The sequence below is a fragment of the Trichosurus vulpecula genome, chromosome 7 (genome assembly GCF_011100635.1).
Source record: "Trichosurus vulpecula isolate mTriVul1 chromosome 7, mTriVul1.pri, whole genome shotgun sequence".
NCBI lineage: Eukaryota > Metazoa > Chordata > Mammalia > Diprotodontia > Phalangeridae > Trichosurus > Trichosurus vulpecula.
Genome location: NC_050579.1, coordinates 164,509,838 through 164,532,479, shown reverse-complemented (window position 1 = coordinate 164,532,479; position 22,642 = coordinate 164,509,838). Strand labels below are relative to the sequence as shown.

Genomic DNA, 22,642 nt, shown 5'->3' with positions numbered 1-22,642 from the left:
AAGATCTGAAAATTTAGAAGCCTTGGTATAAACGATTCACCAAATGGAGAAATACAACCAATCTAATGTCGGAAGATAGGATCTGGGAGAAGGTCAACAATAAGTAAGAGAGAGCCATGAAGAGTGAGACCTAGTTTTCGTAACTGTTCCAGAGCAATCACTTATGATCATTGCATGCTGTTGAACTTCCACTTTACTTTTGCATTACCTTCTCCCTACATGCCATTCCTTGCAATGTTTAGTAGTTAAACCTTAAAATAAAAGTAAAGAAGGGTAGAATATCATTTTCAGAGATGATGACAAGGACATAAGGAAAATTGATGGGTCTTTGCTCACAGCATAAGTTGGTAGGGATCCCAGGAAACAGATAAGAGAAGAGAAGGGAAGAAGAGAGAAAAAGAGAGAGAAGAGAAGAGAAAAGAGAAGAGAGGACACAAGGGACAAACCCATGAAGTAAAGAAAAGAGTGGAATCCCAAGATATCAAAGTTTATCTTGAGATTCATGTTGGCATGCCCTCATTATTTTTAATCATATTATCAAGTAATTGATATGTTAAGTGAATCTTGAAAAAATCATCATCGACTATTCCTGAAATTCTTTAAATTTGTTTCAAGACAGAGAGAGAAACAACTGAATAAAGAATCAACTCTTAAGCCAGGAAACCCTGGATTCAAATCCTACCCCTAACATATTGATTGGCTCAACCTGAATAAGAAATTTGGTGTGCTAGGCAACTCTCTCAGACTCTAAGATTCAGAAAAAGTATTTATCTGCTTTCAAAGAAAGTGTTTCTTTACCCAGGAGAACCTAATAGAAATCACAGGTCCTGCTACACTCCTTTTCTTAATGAGAAGAGAAAGGGATCCTCTCTATAGCATGAAGGATGTGAGGGTTAGACATCATTGTTTAATGTGAATACATAATTAAAGATAGATATTGAGGCTATAACTTCAAGATTATTCACACCCATCCTGTAGTGATATTAAAATATTACTTTTTTTAAGGTGACTGAAAGCTTTTCTGACATTTCAAATTGTAGATGGACGCTGCTAAGCTGTACCCTTAAATCCTTGCCCTTGTGAGCTCAGAGATATTTGAACTTGTTTCTCATAGTCAGGGCTTCCAGCTGAATACTGATCAACATCCCTACACTTATTAACATACATGCCTTCTCTTACTTTCACCTTCATTTGCATAAGTTTCAAACAGCTCCTTCTCTCGCTTTGTTCAAACAGCCACTGACCTTTGTAATCAAGGAGAAAATTAGAAGCAGGTGGGAGTATATTTTTAATGATGTTGAGACCAAATTCCTTAACTTAAAAGTTGATCTCTCTCCCCTCCTTCAAATTCCTTTAAAAGCCTGACAAATATTAATTATTTACACTTAGACCAAGACTTTGACTTCTATACTCTCTCTGAGCAAGCTCTGAAAGTAACCTTTTGCTTATTGAGCCAATTAACAGGGTAAAAACATCTCCTCTAGGTCTTTTCTTTCCCCTAGAGCTTCAATATAAACATGATATCATTGGGATTCAGCTAATAGCCTGGCAGTCTTTTCATACTTACCTAGATGATGGTAAGTGAAATGGATGGAGGATATTTCCTTCAGGATTAAGTTATTATTTGTTTTAATGAGTGCATATTAGTGAATCAGAAAATAGTTTCATAGTCAGTGACAGATTTTTTTTTAATTTTGTCTCTTTTGCTTTAGAGTGTTCTTTATCATATTTATTTTTAAACAGTCCCTTTGCCCTGAGGTTGCTAAGATGGTGTGGAAAATAAAACTCAGCCAATATTAGATTTTGCAAGAGCACAGAATCAAACACCAACACAATAGAGGATACTGAGTCACTTCTGAGTTAACGGGGCATGGAATCTTCCCTTTGTAAATTTTCCATGGTGGTTTTAATCCCGGTTCAATCCCACAATATGTAGAATTCAATAGCTTTGTTGTGCAATTTGGGCTGGGGGAATGTCCACTAATTATGAACCTAACCTAAACCAAACAACTTGAAAGGTAAATTCATCTTACTTAGGCAGAACTGATTAGTCTGATCACCCAAATTGGAATTATTGCTCTAGATCTGACTGTTTGATTTTCAGTTAATCACAAATGCTTTGGCTCCCAGTTTTCTTACATAATTAGAGGGGTTGAAGTACATTTTATTCTGGCCTTATAATTTGGTGACTTTATGAATCAGTAAGAAATTTACCGTTCTTAGAGTTAAGAATGCTTGGGTTGAAATCCAATCTCTGGATAAGTATCTTCAAATCTCAGTGCCGCAGCCAATTCTCTAATACTGCATTTGATGTAAATTTCTTCAAAATTATAAGCATCCATCTTCATCAGTGGATGAAATTCTTCACAGTTGGAATTCCAACACATGAATGACAACACAAGTCTAGATCACTCCACCCCCCACCAACTCAAAAAAAAAAAAGTGGCTCAAAGGATGCACAATTTATTCCAAAGTAAAATTGAAATAGGTTTTATATTAGCCATTGTCTATGAGTATCTGCAACAGTAATAAATTTCAGTCTGTGTCAAGTACCATACCTAGAGTGTTTGAATGAAAGCAATAGCATTAGTTCCATATTTCATAACATATTTTTTTAATTTGAATCCTATAACAACTATTTTCTTTTAAAATTATTCCTATTTTAAGTTGTGAGTAGTAAGCAACATTAAACCATTGAGAGCAACAAAAATATTGTATATGACATTGCAAACATTTCATTTATAATTTGTTTTTAAATTCATATTTAATGTTAATATGATAGTAATTATCTGATTTTTTCTTTCGAATTCCTAATGTTTTTCTCTATGGTTAGAGATAGATTACATTTTTTCCCCCACATTTTAATACAGGTGGAACATCGAATGATTCCTTCACTTCAGCTCCTTCACAGCCAAACCAGGAAGCAGGAACTAAGATTCTCTGCCTTCTCTTTGCCTGTGATGACCAATGTGTACAGCTGCCTGCTGCAGCGAACCTTAAGCTTCACATTGTCCTTGTTTTTCTTGATACTGACAGATTTTGCATCCTTTCACTTGGCTTTAAGGAGGAAGTCTTTTATTTCCTGGCAGCAGAGGGATGAGGGGGCAGCATGTGGCCTGAGAGGTCACACCTACAAGAGAGGAGGGGAATATAGCGTCAGTGTTCTAAGTCCCATCCCCGCCCTGCTCTGGGAATGAGGTACCTGGTTATTTCCTAGTTCCCTCCACCACCATCCCCTGGAGAAGCCCTGAGCAGCGGCCTGGAGGATGGCACTCTAATGTTAATATTGTTGTGTTATTATAACTATTTGCATAGTTGTTACTTTCCCCAAGCAAACATACTGTTTTGTTCTGTTTCAAAATCTTGACTTTCTAAGTCACATAACTCCAAACTAACTGACTTGGAATCATAGAATTAAAGGGCTGGCAGATAACCCCCAAAATCATTTAATGTGACAATCTTTATTTCTAGGATGAAGATATTAAAGTCCAAAGCTGTCACATGACTGTCTTAAGGTCACAAATTAATTAGTAACAGTGACACAACCAGAATCCAGGTCTCCTAATTACTTCATCCAGGTCTCTCAACTATTTCTTTCCACCATGTATATGTGTATACATATATGTGCATACATATGTATATATGTATATGTATGCATACACATATGTATGTATATACACACATGCATACATACATGTGTGTATATGTATATACATGAATTTGGCATACATCATTTTTGTTTTATGAAGCAGGGAAATAATTTTTCAGCCCTACCCACAATTGGTAAAAATAGCTTCATCTTTCAATATAAATTAATTATTAATATGTACACATACATTTTGTTTATATCATGTAAAATAATAAGTTTTTATTGTGATAATGCCTTAAAATCTGCTAATGCACTGCCTCACTCTTAAGGAAATTATAAGCAGAAGGGCCATTAGAGTCAGTCTATTAAGAACTCAGCAGGCTTAAAAGAAACTGGGAGAATTATTTTTTTTTCTAACATATTTTGCTGTGAAGGTCCTTCAGAAAAGTCCAGGTTGATGCACCCTTCATGAAGAGTGTATTACTGTACAAACCACAAATGAACGATGGTTAAATTTTACCCCATAACTAGATGTCTATAGCACACTCATATGGTAGGGGAACTTCTAACAGCTAAACATCCAAAGTGATAAGCAAAGACTTACTATTAGTGTTGAATTGCTAATTGAAAGATAAGAAACTGAATGTTTTGCTTGACTATAAAGCCAGAGTACTTCATGAATCAACTCTGGCAAATTAGAGAGATGAGGCCTACTTTTTCCTTCAGACATTCTGATGATGCAACACTGGCTTTGGAGTTAGGAAAGACCTTAATTTAGAATATGTCTCCAATACTATGTCTGTAACCATGGGCCAGTTATTTAATATCTCTCAGGCTCATTTTCCTCACCTGTAAAATAAGGAAAATAATACATTCCTTACAGGATTGAATGTTTTAATAGATGCAAAGAATGTTGCAAAACTGAAAATGTCATATAAAAGTTAGTTATCATCATCATTGTGTGTGTGTGTGTGTGTGTGTGTGTGTATGTGTGTGTAGTATATGGTAAAATAAGGCAATTATCAGGAAGAAACTACAAACTGGGAGAATCAAGAAAGATTATACACAAAGCAGCATTTGAGATTAATTTCGAAAAAAAGTAGAGCTTCTAAGACACAAAAGTGGGAAGGGAGGGCAATTCAGGTATGGGGTTCTGCCTGAGCAAAAAGGCCAGTTTGGCTGGTTTGTAGAAGGCATGAAGGAGTATAATGGATGGTAAGTCTGGAAGAGTCAATTGGAGTCAGGTCATAGAGGGCTTTACATGTAAAACAAAGTAATTTTTATTTTATTCTAGGGATCATAGGGATACAATAGAGTTTGTTGAGCAGAATGGAGATTGGATAAGACATTTGAGGTAAAATGCTATTATAGCTGTGTGGAAAATGAATGGGAGATGGGAAAGACTTGAGACAGGGAAATCAATTGGGAAATTGTTTTCCCAGGTGATTACCTCAGAGATGGGAGTGGGGTTTTATTAAGATTTTTTTTTCTTCTCAAGTTCTTAGCTTGCTTACTTTCTTTTTTTAAAATTTTTTTATTTGTTTTCTGGGGGGGGGGGCGGGGCAAGTGACTTTCCCAAGGTCACACAGCTAGTAAGTGTGTCAAGTGTCTGGGGTCATATATGAACTCAGTTCCTCTTGACTCCAGGGCTGGTGCTCTACTCACTGCACCACGTAGCTGCCCCAGCTTGCTTACTTTCAAAACAATTTCACATGCTAGTAATAGCCTCTGGCCCTGGGATATGTTTTTGGTAGAGCCTGAGGATGTTATCCAATGAGAGAAAGGGAGCTTGATTGTGGTTTCTTGTATTATGGTGTTTGGAGAGTTCCTTAAGTGAACAAAATATAAAGAAGCTTCTAGAGACAGAGAATGGAGCATGGATAAGTTTGAATATGTGTAGAGTCAAAGTGAGGTCGTGATTTCTATGGAATTTAGTGACTTGCGAGCCCCTAAAGTAGTATTTGTGAAGATGTTAAAAAAAATAGTCCGTAAAGCTGGGGCTACTTATGCCTTGTCTTTAGAAACTTTATAGCATTGAGAAATAGTGCCCTCCAACACGGAATTGCTAATGTGCAGACAGTGATGAGACTATACAAATAATAATAACATTAATAATAATATTTTACAAAGCATCATATACATATATAATCTTATTTTATCCCCACAGCAATACTGTGATTTAAATGTTATTATTATTATCATCCCCATTTTATAGAAGAAGAAACTGAGATTAAGCAATTTACTTAGGAGCAGAGGCGGGGAACTTGCAGCCTCCAGGCCACATGTGCCCACTAGATCTTCAAATGCAGCCCTTTGACTGTATCCAAACTTCACAGAACAAATCCCTTTATTGAGGGCATTTGTTTTGTGAAGTTCAGGTTCAGTCAAAGGGCTGCACTTGAGGACCAAGAGGGCTAAATGTGGCCTGGAGGCTGCAGGTTCTCCACCCCTGGTTAGGGTCACATGTCTTAGGTAGGATTCAAATCTATACCTATATCTCTCTGCCTCTATATCTAGCACTCACTGATTGACACATTTTTGAAACAGTAGTAGTTGAAGAGAATGTTCTTCCAGAGAAATCAATGAACCCAGATTTTGGACACGAACAGAATTATTTGCAAATAGTAAAGTGCTTGTGAATGTGTTGGTATCGGTGCCTGCCACTAGTCACACAGCCAGTTTCATGAGAGCTTCATCTAATAAGAGCATGACACATTGATATAATAGAATCATCCAGTATAGGTTCCAGATTAGAAGAGGCCTTGGATAATACCTAAGTCATTTTATAGTTGAGGAAGCTAAGGTCTAGAGAGGTCAAGTGATTTGCCCAAAGCTACATAGCTAGGAAATGATAGGCTGGTATTCAAACATGAATCCCTCTTCCTACGGCCACCTTATTCATTTACACTTTATTTATCATCAATTTTATTGTGATCCAGTGACAATGGCTTCCTTTCTCTTATTCACACAGGGCACTCTGTCTTGCCATTAGCATTATTTTTACTGGCTTTCCCCCATGCCTCCTCACCTCTGCCTCTTCATTTCCCTGGTTTCTTCTAAGGCCACTCTAAATTCCCTACTTTCTATGTGCAGTCCAGACTGCTTATATTTATGTCTTGATTAACTAATGCGCCTTCAAACTTGAAGAGCCTGGACATATGGTAAGATTACCACAGAATAAGTTGATGGACCATTTTTGAAGGTAGAGGTTGCCCTACTCTCTTCTCCTGAATTAGACTCTACAGTTGTTTTCCCCAGTCTCTAACTTGCTCTATCCACCTATTTTGACCCCTCCTACATTACCCTATTGTTAATCAGTCAATCAACAAAGATTTATTAAGTGCCTAATATATGTCAGGCACTGTGCTAGGTACTAAGGATTTAAATACCAAAAAAAATGTGATGATCCCTACTCTTAAGGAATTTAGAACAGTGCAATAGATAGATTAGCTAGTGATCTAGATACATGTTTATGTGGGTACTTGTGTATATATACACACATACATATATATGTATATATATAGATGCATTATACACACAAAACACATTATATACATATACACATACACATATAGGTGTGTTTATGTAATATAGACACATAATATATATTATATGTGTATGTATGTGTATATGTGTGTATACATATATGTGTGTGTGTGTGTGTGTATATATATATGTGTGTGTGTATATATATATGTGTGTGTGTGTGTGTGTGTGTGTATATATATATATAAAATTAGAGCACATTTGATACTTTATAAAATATAGTCTGCCCCTACCCCTCAAATTGGGAAGTAGGCCATGGGTAAGTGGTTGATAGCCATGGGACACTTAAGCCAGGTGAAAGTGGGGCCAGTTAGATGGATTCACCTTTAGGAAAGTAGGGGAAGAAGCAAAAAAAAAAATGAAAGAGAATGAAAACATAATCACTAGACGATAGTCGTTGGGAGCCTGGGGAAAGCCTCACTCAACATGTCTTAGTTCACAGTTCGCTGCTTTGGATAGTTGTACAAATAGAATGAGAATATAATCTGGCTCTTCTTTACCCTGCTTTCTAAAAATATCAGATGTTAACTCCTTTTAACAGAATCAATAATATTTCTTAATATAAAGAAGCTTAATAACCGTGTTAAAATTGACTATTCTTCTGAATTCAGAATTTTGAACCTTGACTCAACATCCGACTCAACATGGATCTGATTTATTGCATTCTGATCAGTTTCAAATAGGTTCTATTAAATATAATTTGGCCTCTATTTTAAGTTAGTCATTCTGGGTACCCTTTTAAAAAAAAAGAAAATCCTGCCAACACAAATCTGAATACATGCATCGCAAGAATTATTAACAAATAAATAGACAACCCAACAAGACAGGCTTAAAATACTTTTTATTTCTACGGAGATTACTATAATATTCAGAGAATACCACTTTAGAAAAATGCAGGTGAGTCTTTTTCTACCACCTCCTGCTAAATGTCTCATGGAAGTTTGAGCTATTTGCCAACTCCTCCATACTGCTTTGTTTGGGGTCCCTTTAAAAGGGGAAACAGTGTAGGGAACAGCTGGTAGAAATATCAACTATTATTCTTGTTAAACAACATGAAGCGAGAAAGCAACTTTTCAAATGTTGTTTTCTAAGCCCTAATTGCACACCTCATGCTGACAAATTAAGAAGCAAACAAGTCTATTCACATTCAAATAATAGGTTTTGAAACAGTAAATGTCAAGCACTTCCCTATGAAACACTGTTTAGTTTGCATTTGGGAGCAACTATTCACAGTGTGTTCACGATGAAATATAATGGGAAAATATGTTGGGTACTCAGCGCACAAATGTTTGGATATGGCTTTTCCAACACTTTTGTGATCTGTGATCATTGTCCTATGCATACAGGAGGAAGATTTGTTTTCTAAAGAAATTTTTAATTGTGAAAACTATGATAAAGTACCATAAATCTATGAATGGTTGTGACTAGTTTTTTAAGGATCAGTGTTTTCCTTTCTGTGTGTAAACCCTCTACTGATACAGATTATTACCCATTTATGACTTGGTAGATATTGTTGTGTCCAGGCTAGGTGCAAGCCTCTTTATATTTACCTATACCTTCTTCTTGGCAGGTTTATGTTCAATTAGAGGGTTTGTTGGCATCTGAGATCTGTGTTCTCCTCACTTACCCTTTCTTTTGGATTGAATTTAATCTCTCTCCTTGTACTCACATCCTCAGCAACATGATGCTCCAACTACTCATTTTTCCAGGGGAAATGTAAGTGAGACCTGAGGTAAAGTATTTTTTGGGAGGGGTAGCAGGGGAGGTGTAGGATCAATCACAGAAGTAAAAAGTAATTGATGACTTTTTAGTACCTAGGAGGTCTTAACTTCTTAGGATGAAATTGCAGGGTCCTCACATAAATACACTGTGAAACAAAAAATCTCTACCGGCTAGCCCTCTCTATATATATTCCTTTCTCAAGGAATTGACATACTCACAGACTATAGAAAGTTACTATTTCATAAAAAAGATGAGAAATGCAGATTACCATCATAAGGGATGAATAGCAAAATAGCACATGGTCAGATTTTTTTTTTCCAATTACTTCCTAAATATAAAGAGAGACAGCAAAAGGAAGGAGAAAGAAGATATTCCTAAGTCATTGTGTTTCCCAGACTACAAGGTATAATCTACTAATTATTAAGGTCTTGCTCTGCAAAATGTTATTGACTGTTCCATGGGAAACCTGATTGTTTTTGCTCCAATAAAAACAGTCTTTGCTCTGTTTCCCTGTCTTCTCTGCTGATGCTGATCGTGCTACCTCCTGCTATCACTCCTCTTCTGCTCTTTCATGGTTTTTATTCTATGACTGAGCACTAGGGCAGCATACTGCCATGCCAGGCAAAGTAAACTTCCTCTTTCTTTTCCCTCCCTTCCCAATCAAGGGGCTTAGGCAAGGTTGAGGTCTGCTACTTATTGCCACAAAATGAAGGAGTGAGGGCAGGGACAGGTGTTGTTGTCAGAGACTGCACCAGTATCAAGGAAATCCTAAGAATATCCTGGAGCACAAGCCAGTGGATCATCTTATGCCAAAATGCTTTAGTGTTGGAGCTATAGGGATAGAAGTTGTTGGCTGAATGAGTTAGGGGACAGTGATTAATGCCTTCCCTGACATTGTCATCAAGTTTTACTTCACTTGGACTATTGGTGTTTTAAGCTAAAGAAAAGTTACAACTGCTTTACCTCCAATGCTTAATTCCTTTTTATGGGAAAACTTGAGGTTATGAGAGGACTATATAAAATGACTAGTCCTCTTACTTATAAAAAGACCCAAAAGTCTCACTATGGAAGCTTTCCCTATTGTTCTCCCTGACATTTCTTTTGGTCATATATCTTTCCTTTTCATGTTGGGCAATACCTGAAATTTTATTTTGGAGTCTTCTGTGATACATTTCTTTATTCTTTTTGTCAATTTATTTTTAGTTTTCAACATTCACTTCCATAAGATTTTGAATTTTAAATTTTCTCCTCCCTTTCTTACCTTTCCCACCCCCCCTCCCCAAGATGGCAGGCAATCTGATATAGGCTCTGCTTATACATTCATATTAACGTACTTTCACATTGGTCATGATCTAAAGAAGAATTAGAAATAATGGGAAGAACCACAAGAAAGAACAAAACAAAACAACAAAAGAAAAGGAATACAAATAGTACGCACCCATCTGCATTCAGACTCCAAAGTTCTTTCTCTGTATGTGGATGACATTTTCCATCATGAGTCTTTTGGAGTTGTCTTAAATACTTGCATTGCTGAGAAGAGCTAAGTCTCTCAAAGACAATCATCTCAAAATGTGGCTGTTACTGTGTACAGTGTTCTTCTGGTTCTGCTCATTTCACTCAGCATCAATTCATATAAATCTTTCCAGATTTTTCTGAAGTTGGCTTGCTCATCATTTCTTAAAGCACGATAGTATTCCATTACATTCATATACAACAACTTGTTCAGCCATTCCCCAATTGATGGACATCCCTTCAATTTCCAATTCTTTGCCACCACCAAAAAAGCTGCTTTAATATTTTTTACATGTGGGTCCTTTTGTCGTTTTGTATGTTCTTTTTGCGATACAGACCTAGAAGTGGTATTGCTGGGTTAAAGGGTATGCACAATTGTATAGCCTTTTGGGCGTAGTGCCAATCACTCTCCAAACAATACATTAGTGTTAACTTCTTAGGATAAAATTTCATTTTCCCCACATCTTCTCCAACATTTATCATTTTCTTCTTTTGTCATGTTAGCCAGTCTGTTAGGTGTGATGTGGTTATCTCAGAGTCATCCTGATTTGCATTTCTCTAATCAAAAGTGATTTAGAATTTTTTCATATAACTATAGATAGCTTTAATTTCTTCCTCTGAAAACTGCCTGTTCATATCTTTTAACCATATATCAATTGAGGAATGACTTGTATTCTTATAAATTTGACTCAGTTCTCTACATATTTTGGATATGAGGCCTTCATCAGAGACACTAGCTATAAAAATTGTTTCCCAGCTTTCTGCTTCCCTTCTAATCTTGGTTGTGTTGGCTTTGTTTGTGCAAAGACTTTTCAATGTAATGTAATCAAAAATCATCCATTTTTTTTATTTCATAATGTTCTCTAGCTATTGTTTGGTTATAAATTCTTCCTTTCTCCAGAGACCAGACAGGTAAACTATTCCTTGCTTTCCTAGTTTGCTCATAGTATCAGTCTTTATATCTAAATCATGTACCCATTTTGACTTTATCTTGATATAGGGTACAAGATGCTGGCCTGTGCCTAATTTCTGCCCTGCTGTTCTCCAGTTTTCTCAACAGTTTTTGTTAAATAGTGAGTGCTTATCCAAGAAGCTGGAGTCTTTGGATTTATCAAAGAGTAAATTACTATAATCGTTGACTATTGTGCCTTGCTTACTTAACCTATTTCACTGATCTACCACTCTATTTCTTAGCCAGTACCAAGTAGTTTTGATGATTGTTGCTTTATAATACAGTGTAATCTCTGGTACAGCTAGGCCACCTTCTCTTGCATTTCTTTTCATTAATTCCCTTCGTATTCTGGGCTTTTTGTTCTTCCAGATGAATTTTTTTTCTAGCTCTATAAAATATTTTTTTGCTAGTTTGGTATGGCACTGAATAAGCAATTTAATTTAGGTGGAATGGTCATTTTTATCACATTAGCTCAGCTTACCCATGAGCAACTGATATCTTTCTAGTTATTTAGATTTGGCTTAGTGTGAAAAGTGTTTTGTAATTGTCTTCATATAGTTTTTGGGTGTGATACATTTCTTTAAAAAAATAATATGCAGAAATAGATCACAGGCAAGTTGTCATTGTTATGGTCATTGTTTTCTGGAGGGGAGAAGAGAAAAAATTTGCAACTATCTCAAGACATGGGATTGAAGTAATCTTGTCACAAAACGACACAAAGTCTTCTGTTTTATGTGAGCAAAATCTTTCAGATACAGTGTAGATTTGGGTCACTGGGATTAAAAGTTACATCTAGCAGAGAAAATTTTGCCTATTGCAGACTGAAAATGTATAGAGGATAATAAACCAATGGACATGTAACTATGGGAGGTAGAACAGTTGTTGCTATTTATGCTATCAATGGGTATCATAACAAGGCTAAGATTTATTAAACTGTTAGTTCTCACCAGTAAGTTAGTGAATATACATGGTATATTAAATATAAGTCCAAGAATTTGTGTGGAAAGAGCTTTTGCAAATGTTTTGAGATAGAGATAGAACAGTAGAATCTATGCACATAAACAAGATTGAGGTATGGTGGAGATAACAAAATATATGTTTAACTGGAAAAAAATATAATGTAGAACACATTATCTTCTTGATATTTGCCAGAATGAGTAAACACTTGTTAGAAAACTTTAAGGAACTAGGAGTTCATTATCCCAGAATACCAATTCAGAAGACACTTCAGAAGACAGTACTTCTACATATTCTGTTAATAAAAGAATTAAGTCAACAACAAATTATTGAAGACTTACTATATCCACTTCAATAATTATGGCATTAAAAGGCAAAAGAATGCCATATTTTTGCAATATGTGTCTTACTGGTTTATGAGGTGGGTTGCGTATATACCAAACAGAAAACAATTACACAACAACATGTAAGGAAGTTTCTTAGGATTCAGAGTCTAAAGACAACTTGGAGAGCTCCTCTAGAATCTAAATTTACTAATTTAGTGAATGAGACTTAGAGAGGAAAGTGATTTGCACAAATTACTTAGTATACCAGGTGTATATCAAATGCAATATGTCTAAAAACTTACTCAACAGTAGCTTCTCTTTATGCCTTACGTGTTTTAGAATTTTAAAGTCTAGATTTTACTTGCCAGCAATCAATCAGTGAATAAACACTAGATGACCCCTGAGGTCCCTTCCTGCTTTCAATCTATAGTCCTGTGATTAAACTATGTGATAAACTCTGTACTAAACACAACAGATACACATTTGGAGGGGATGGAGATCCATGAAAAACAATCCACTAATTAAGCAACTGACTAGTTATGATTCTTATGTAGAGTCAGTTATGGAACAAATTGCTCTATGAGGCAATATGGTATAGTGAAATATACACAGTACTTGAATTTAGGGAATCTAAAATATCTTCTCTAATATTTACTAGCTGTGTGAGCTAAGACAAATAACTTCAACTCTTGGCTTCAGTAACCTCATATGCAAATTAAAATATTAAAATCCATACTAAGTACGGTTCAGTTTTACAGAAGGCACTTGTTTGTGGAATTGCCATAAAAATATCTGGATTATACTTTGGAGTGCTATCACAGTTATTTGCTTCAAGTCCAAATCTAGAAACCTGGGAAATATACCATACTATTGTCACCACAAGAGGGAGAGAACCACATTGCTAACTCCTAAAGAGAACTATTATGTGGAGAATTCTATTAATACTTTCAACTCAGTGGGGGCTGCAATCAGGGAGCATGCTTAATAGTTATAAGCTGTAGTTCATTCCTGATATTTCCTTTAAACCAGAACTCAGAATTCTGAAGATATGGAGGGAATATGGATTAAGAGGGCAGATGTTTGAGATAGAATGACTTAATTATGAAGTTATTGCAATAGAGTAGACGAAAAATTATAAGGACTTGTATTAAGGTAAAGGTCATGTGAGCAGAGGTAAAGGAAAGAGAAAGCTGCTCTGTAGATGGAATGTACAAGATTTGCATTGCTATAAGATTAAGCACAGTGGGAAATGTAAGTATGAAGGGGAGCCACTTTATTTAAGAAGTAGTAACTTCAGAAGATCTTAAGATACCTGAGCTCATGCACATGGATGGCATGGTGGAATGGTTTTTTCCAGAAGGAAAAAAGTGCAAAAGTGTTGCAAAATGGCAACACCTTAAAAAGAAATTAAAAAAAAAAACTTTCTAAAGGCTTAAAAGTGTGAGAGGTTGCCTTTCTGTTCTCACATAGTCACGACTTTGTTCTTTAAGCAACAAGACTACCATTATTACTCAAGTGAATTCTAAAAATTACTGGACAATAGTGTCTCTAAGTCATTGTGTTAGGAGTGGACAATGATTACCACACATACACATGATATATACACAATGATTAACACACATACACAGATATATAGACATAAACACACGCAAGTACACACATACGTACACACACGAAGCCCTTGGCCTTGAAGAGATAATAGCCTTATAAAAGGAAAGGGAAAGATGACATGTACTAAAATAAGCATAATAATAAATGAAAAAAACAGGGTATGGGTTTTTCGTATGTACACAGTGCTAGGTAAATTTAAAACAGGGGAGTTTTGCTTCCTTAGTTTTTTCCCATGGGACCTATTTGCATATTATGCAAATTAAGCATATAGGTGCATGAACAACTACCATCACCATGGGTAATAAAGAGAATGTTTAAAGTATCATGGCTAGGAGACAAATTTATCTTCCTTTGACAGTTCAAAATCAGCAGACTCCAAGTACATTTATCATTCAGAAATCATTCACATTATATCTATCCAAGGAAATGATAAGTAGTTTTCAAAATGTGGCAGTCCTCCCTGTCACTATCTTCTTACATGTGCTGTAATAAAGGAAAAACAATATCCATTAATGTTAAGACTGCATTCAAAAAAGTTGGGCATCACAAAATCGACAGCCCCAGTTCTTGACTGAGCTTTGTATCTGTATACGAGATGCTAACTATTATATATTAAAAAAATTCAATCACCTTGGGAAAAAAGTTAAAAGATCTCTTTTGTACCCTATTTAAAACAATGTTCTGATAATTAGATCACATTTGTACTAAAATGTTTAGATGTTTTGGCATCATGTAGGACAGGGCTGTCCAAAGTACAGCCCACAGGCCACATGCGGTCTGCAGTGCGATTTTATGCAGCCTGCCTGTGGGCTTTAATTTTCATGAGCAAAAGAAAAACAAAACAATAATTGTTTTTAATTCCATCACAAATAATCTTGTTGATGTTAATTTTCTTTGCTGTTTTTAAGCAATATTATGGACGAACGTATCGCATGGAATTTTTGATCGATCTATGGGATGCTTTCTGTCTGTACAATGAAGACTAATCAGTATGCACTTACCTGTATACTGTTGTGTTGTTGTTTTGTTGTTTTGTGTTTGCTTTCGCACTTTGCACCATCGCCTGTTGTATTGATGATGTGCGTTTCCCCACTTTCTATTAGTGTACTATATTTTTTTTCTCGGTGCATCCCTCAAATAATTATTTTGTTTTAATGCAGCCCTAAGATAACCTAAGGCTGGACAGCCCTGATGTAGGAAATCAACATCTAGAATTTACTCAGACATCAAAAAAAATGATTTTTACATAAGTGCATGGGTAAAATCAGGTAAATGTCTTCTAAAGGCATTCTGTGAAGATCAACACCTGAAATCCAATATTTCTCTTTTGATTTAATTAAGAATTTGAAAGACTACTGAAATTAATAGGTGACAGAAAACCTGGAGTATATTCAATTAAGTGGTATATGCTTTGGTGGTATATGGTGTATGAATACTACCCTCTTCTTTTTAATATACCTCTTGAAGAAAAAAAAAACCCTTGCCTTTCAAAACTGGAGATATGTATAAAAATATAATCATAAACCAATATAGGCACAGACTTCAGATTTAATAATGCTCTAGTGAGAGTGATGATTTTCTTTATGTGAAACTCCCCATAAGGTTATTTGATGTATTCATACAGTTTCTCAAATTGCTACTCTTTAGGTTGAAATGTGTCATTTTATTCAAAGGTCAATTTACTCAGGCTGACTCCCACTGCCACCAAGTGGATTACCCATTTTGCCAAAGCATTGAAAAGCAACTTTCTATGACATGAAAAGTTCCATGAGGAGACATATTGGAACTTTTCAAACACCTGCATTTTTACTACAGTTCTTATTTTGAAAGGAATCATCTCAAGGGAAATTCCAGAAGGAAAAAAGTGTTACCCCAATACTATGTTTTGGAGTAAAAGGAAAAAAAAGGACCTGAAACAATTCCTTCCTTCATTAAATTAAATAATACCCCCTCAATCCTTTTCCTAGACCTTTCACAAAGTTGGAATTTGTTGGAGGTATGATGAGGTGAAAGGGAGACATTGGAAATGATGGAGTATAGGCTCTGGGAGCCACACTCCCCTTGAATCTTCCCATTTGATGAGGCATATGCCTGAGGCCATAAGGCTTTCATTATCCTTAGGCCCAGATCTTTTGTTACTCTTAAGGTAGCCTAGCCTTCCATTGTCCAGCTACTTCCCACTCTTGATCCTATCAAACTATCTATGACCAAATCTGTTACCCTCAAACTGGCCTAGCCCTCCATCGTCTGTAACTTCTGGATTGCCTCCCTAACTTCTACCCCTGATCCCATCAAAACCCCATTTCCTCGGTTCCAGGAGTCTGACCTCTAGTCACCCCAGTTCCGTCAAAATCCTCTTTAGATTCCTCCTCAAGAACCTCCCTAAACCCCTCCCCTCCCATCACTCCAGACTACTTGGCCACTCCTAGATCCCTCCCACAGCCTTTCTGTATATGAGATCCATCTTGCCTCCATGAAGGCGCTCAGATTCAATCTAGCTCAGACTCAGTCTCGATCAGATTGTTCTGGCCAGCTTGTCAATACAAGTGATACAAAATCTCAGGCTCTTTAAGAGTCTACACAGTATGATGAATCTTTAATAAACTTTTTCTTTGTCTCTTAGAAGGTTTGGGTTGAATTCACTTGGCAGGATTGGCATGTTGGTATTTTGGAGTCCCAAGTACCCCTAAACCTCAACATTTCGTTTCCTAACCTCAACATATGGTTCCCTGACCTCAACAGAAAGAGGAGAGAATACAGAGAATAACAAAGTGGAAAGGAGAAAAGAATAGGAGGGAGGGTGGGGAAGTGATCTAAAGGAGCTGCATGAATCCTAAAATGGGGGAAAGAATTCAAACCACACAATTCCTGAATGTCATTTCACTTAGCATTGACTAAAACTCTCACACACAGGCATTTAGGGAAGTGCTAAACTAAACAGATTAGTGAACAACTCTAAAATAGGGATTAAGCAACCAGAGAATATTGCAAATTGTAACTCATTGAATGAAGCCTGAGAATCAACTATTTTGATCTTTCCTCTCAAGAGGAAACTGAGAAGACATGTTTTTTCAACTGTCTTTTCTTTCTGCCCCTTGGAGAGTGCAGAATGAGGGGATGAGATTTTTCTGTTCTTCATCCTCGTAGAGAATGCCATCTTTCAGCAGAAGGGCATAGCATGGTCCAATAGAAAAATTTACTTGCCTAGAGCTGAGAATTTCAAAGGAAAGGATAGGCTTTACTGTCAAAATTTCTGCTGGTCCTAGAGCATGGATTGTAATTCTTTCTCAGAGTTCATTGAAGGATGGGAGGCCATATTAAAAAGGAATTCTTGTGGAATTCCTGAGGAGCCATTAGCAATGAACTGAAATAAAATAGTATGATGTCAGGGATGCTGTCTCCTATGAAGATGTCAATGCTAGAGGAGGGAAAGATGAAAGTTTTGTATTAGTTGAAACTTTGGTTTTAACTTGCATAATTGATAACCCTATATGGTCACAATGAACCTGGGAAGAGTAGAAAAGTCCCTCACTATAGGAGTTCTCAGAATTTCTAGGACTAAGTTGTTATACATGAAAATTTAGTGTCCTTTTAGAGAGTAGATTACTTTTAGAGAGTAGAATACATCTAGAAAAGCACTAACAGGTTAAAATATGAATGAGTACATTGGGAAAATGGGAGAAAATGGATGGGAAATAAGTAGTTAATGGGTCAGGCACAGAAAGAAATATGAACTGTTAACAATATGTATTTTTAATATAAATACCTCTCTCTGGCATGGAGTTGATCCTGGGCTTTCAAAGGGCATACTAGGGTTGAGGCTTAGGGGGTGCTGGGACCCCAGAATATGGACACACCAGTCTTGCCCGAATGAATTTGACCCAAACCTTTTTTCAGCCAAAAGAAAAAAAAGTTTATTAAAAATCTACCATATTGGCCAGACTCTTAAGCAATCTCAGCATTTGTGACACTTGTATTGGCAAGTGGGCCAGACTGAATCTGAGCACCTTGATGGAAACAAGATGGATCTTTTATACAGAAGACTGGGAATAGAGAAGGGGTCTATATGGAATTAAGGAGGGGTGGTCTAGTGGGGGGCCAGGTGAAGACAATGAAAGGGCATTTAATTAACTGGGAAGGGGGGATTGCCCCAGGCAAACTCCAGGGACCTGAGCCCCTTGGAAAAGTCTAGGGCTTTTCCTTTTTGGAATGGAGATCCCAAAGACATGGTATTTTCCTTTTGGGAATTCAGATCCCATCCCCATCATTCCCCCCTCAAAGAAATGGGACCCAAATTCTTTTGGGGTGAGGGTGAAGGTCTCATCTTCTGAAACTGCTTCCTGTTGACAAGGGTCTTTGACCAGTCCCTGCCTCAGGTGGGTCCCAAAAAGGAGGTTGACTGGACCTGAGCACATGCTGCATCCACAGGACAATGAAGGGGACATTGGCTGGTACCCACTGTTTCCTACCAGCTGTTGGTGAGTCTGGAAGACCCAAATCTGACAAGCAAGTCTGCAGGGCCCAAATATAGGGAGAAGTAAAAGTGCAAGAGACCCATTAAAATAATTTACATTTGACCTACAGGATTATCTGATCCTTTTACTTTCTCAAAAGTTTAAGTAACACTTTTGCAGGTATTAGTTTCCCTACCCTTAGCCAGAGACTGACTTTTACTCCAATTATAACAAAAGACTAGAGATGTTACTTAAGTAACGACTAGGTCAAATAGGTTACCTCCCTAAAAGAAAATTGCACTTGAAATTCTCTTCCCCAAATCAAATTGAAGATGTTTCTGATTTCATTTCAGTTGGGGTATGGAATGACTACCCATTCAGGTCAAAACAGCAAGATCCCACACACTTGCATTGTGCTTATATCTTTTACTGACCACTTGCTCTGATTATAGAAACTGGCCATAAAAGGATAAAGCAGAGACAAGATTTATAAAGGATAAAACATCCTTAGAATTCAAATAATTCACAGTTTCCAATAATGCAGTGATCAATTCTACCTCATAGCCAGAATCAGAAATAGCCAGGTGGGTAACATTCATTTTCAAAGGAACACAATGGGGAAACTGAGCCAGGCTAATCCCATCTTAGACTGAGGTTAAAATTGTCCTCTCAGCTGTTCTCAGATGCAGACCTCCCACCTGTATTATATTCTCTCTAAGTAGTTGGGGCATGTCTTTCAAATGGTAGATTATAGACTATTGATTATTGATGGATTACTATGATCCATCAGAAAATTTAAAACAAATTCAGTTACAGTTCTAGAAATCACAGCTTAGGGAAAACTTTTCCAGGATTTTCAACTCAAATTTTAAATTTGCCCTGGTGTAAAAGCCAATCTTTAGAGATCATTTCTATATACTTGCAAATTCTCAGCAAGTCAGATTCATTGTTTAGGAACTCCATACCCCAAACAAGCTTTTTGGGAAGTTTACACATTAAAACAATAACCAGAAATTTTACAATTTTCATAAGTGATAGCCAAATTGTTTTAGTTGTAACCAAATTATGAAAAGTTGCTTGACATTAACGGATAAAAAAGCTTACCTATTAGGTGATTTCAATTTTGTTGAAATTGGCACCTTATGATTAACATGTTAAAACTACAACTTTAAAAGAGTGGGCTTACTGAAGTTTGGAGGCTGGCTGGCTTCTCACCTCCTGCTTTCTAGGTGATACTTCCAGGTTTTCCAGGTTGCCCCATGGCCCAAGGCCATTGCCAGTGTGGCCAAAGTTGAAAGCTGCTGCCGCTTCCCTCTCCTTTTCAGAGGTGCGGGAGGGTGAATTAATAGGTGGTGGGGAAGAGTGAAACTCTCTGCTCCTGGGAGAGGGGTTAACAGAAAAATCCAGGGCTGTTTGCAAATCCTGAACTGAGAAATCCTCTAGACTCAAAAGAAGGGAGTGGGGGAAGATAGTGACCAGGGTTGGAAGGAGGTGTTTCAAAACTCCTTAATGATCAATCACAAAACCTTCAAATCTGCTAAGATGTTTTTAGCTGTTCTAACTTTTCATTGTAGCCTTATAACCTGGTCAGAGCTGGGACTACAGGAAGAAGAATCTTAATTTTTCTTTGAACATTTACAATTTATCTTGGTCCTCCAGATCATAGAGGCCAGGCACAATGTTTTCCTTTTCAAGGTCTTGGAGACAGAACTTTTTCTTTCCAGTTCTAAGCTAGGGGTGTAGAGGAAGGGGAGTAAGTAAGCCTCAGGAAACCAAAAAGCACCTGCAGTTTTCCCAATTCCCGAGAATTGAGAGTATTGGTCATACCCTTCCAGATAGGGCATCTGTGTTTGTCCTCTATGCTGCGGAAGGTGTGCCTAGGTGCATGGCCTACAACAGAACCACCGGACTGAGAGGGTGAGGCTGAGTTAGAGACAGCCTTGTAACTAACTGTCCTCCCAAAAAGCCCCTCCAAGCCTTCCTAGGTGCTTAGAGAGCAGCCCCAACTGCAGGGCAAGAAAGGGATAGGGAGAGAGGATAGGCTTACATACCTTCCAGTCTTGGCTGGAGAAGAGCCAAGTTAGGCAGTTTCATGGTCTCAGGGAACCATAACATTGAGGTCTAGGAGTGCTTGGACACCAAAATAGCGACACAAGGGTCCTGCCCGAATGAATTTGACCCAAGCCTTCTTTCAGCCAAAGAAAATCAAAGTTTATTAAAGATCCTCCATATTGTCCAGACTCTTAGGGAATCTCAGGATTTGTGATGCTTGTATTGACAAGCAGATCAGATTGAATCTGAGCACCTTCATGGAAAGAGATGCATCTTTTATACAAAAGACTGGGAGCAGGGAAGTGGTCTATATGCGATTAAAGGGTAGTGGTGTAGGGTGGGCTCAGGTGCAGACAATAAAAGGGCAATTAATTAACTGGGAAGGGCTGATTGCCTCAGACAAACTCCAGGAACCTGGGCCCCTTGGGAAAGTCCAGATTCTAAAGACTTGGTCTTTTTTCTTTAGGGGTTCAGAGCCCATCCCCATCACTTGCAGTAAGCAATCTCTAAAAGTTTCTCCCGAACTGGAAAGTATACAAATATATTGATAGTGCTATTGCCCAAGAATTAAACTAGCTAAGTTTGGAGTGGAATAGCACCAAGAAAGTCAAACAGGATGAAGAATTACTTTGTGTACAGAGAATTCTAGAGTCCGTTGACTAAAGCTAAGAGGGGCTAAATCAGGGGTGGGAAATCAGAGGCTGGAGGCCACATTTGGCCCTGTAGGTTCTTAATTGGGGCCCTTTGACTGAATCAAAACCTAATCCCCTTATAAAAGGATTTGTGCTGTGAAATCTGTATTCAGTCAAAAGGCTGCACTTGAGGATCTTAGAGGGCCAAAATGTGGTCTGGAGGCCACAGGTTCTCCTACCCTTGGCTAAACATTCTTCAGTGGAGGATTTACCTATGTGAGTGAAATTAGCAGGATTTTTTCTTGATGTTGTTTGTTGTTTTATATTTTTCTTTTTTCTTTCTCTTCTCTTTTTTTTCTTCTTTTCTCTTTCCTTTTATTTTTCTTTCTGAATGGCCCAGTACTTCAAGCTCTACATATATACAAATAGATTCAAGCTTGAGGCTTTCCCACAAAATAATAACTCTTTGACCCATTTAAACACCATGCAGAATTTACTCTAGGAATCTTAGAATATAGGTCAGACCTAAGTCAGTTTACGAATCAGTCAACAATCAATAAGCACACACTAATGTGCCAAGCAGGACAGCTAGATGATGCAAGTTCAAATCTGGGTTCAAATCTGGTCTCAGATGCTTTCTAGCTGATTGATTCTGGGCAAGTCGCTTATCTCTGTTATCCTCAGGTTCTTCATCTATAAAATGAACTAGAGAAGAAAATGGCGAACCAATCCAGTATCTTTGTCGAGAAAACCCCAAATGGGATCACAGAGTCAGATATTACGAAAAAGACTGAACGATAAATGTGCCAAGCATTGTACTAAGTGCTGGGGATATACAGAAAAGCAAAAGACATTCTTTGATCTCTAGGCTATCAGAGTTTAATGTGGGGGACAATATGCAAACAACTATGTATGAATGTGTACACATTGATATTAATATGGTTAAGTTGAAGAGAATCAACTGAGGAAGGACAATGACATTTAATGGGATCGGTAAAGGCTTTTTTTTAGAAACGGGAATTTACTTGGGACTTAAAGGAAGCCAGGAAAGGTAGGAAGCAGGGAGGAGGATTGAAAGACTTTCAGGCATGCAGTACAGCCAATAAAAAAGCCCAGAGTCTAAAGATGGAAAGACTTGGGCAAAGGACAGTAAGAAGGCCAGTATCACTGGATTTCAGAGTTTGGGAGAAGAAGGATGAATAAGTTATAAAAAGACTGAAAAGTTAGTAGGCAACAGGTTACGAAGGACTCCACAGATATATGTAAAAAAAGATTCTCAATTTTCATAC

General features: G+C 37.2%; 1 pseudogene; it reads right to left on the bottom strand.

The window, feature by feature from the left end:
* Nucleotides 1–2,891: 2,891 nt before the first annotated feature.
* Nucleotides 2,892–15,345, bottom strand: LOC118857699 (annotated as a pseudogene).
* Between the last annotated feature and the right edge of the window lie 7,297 nt (nucleotides 15,346–22,642).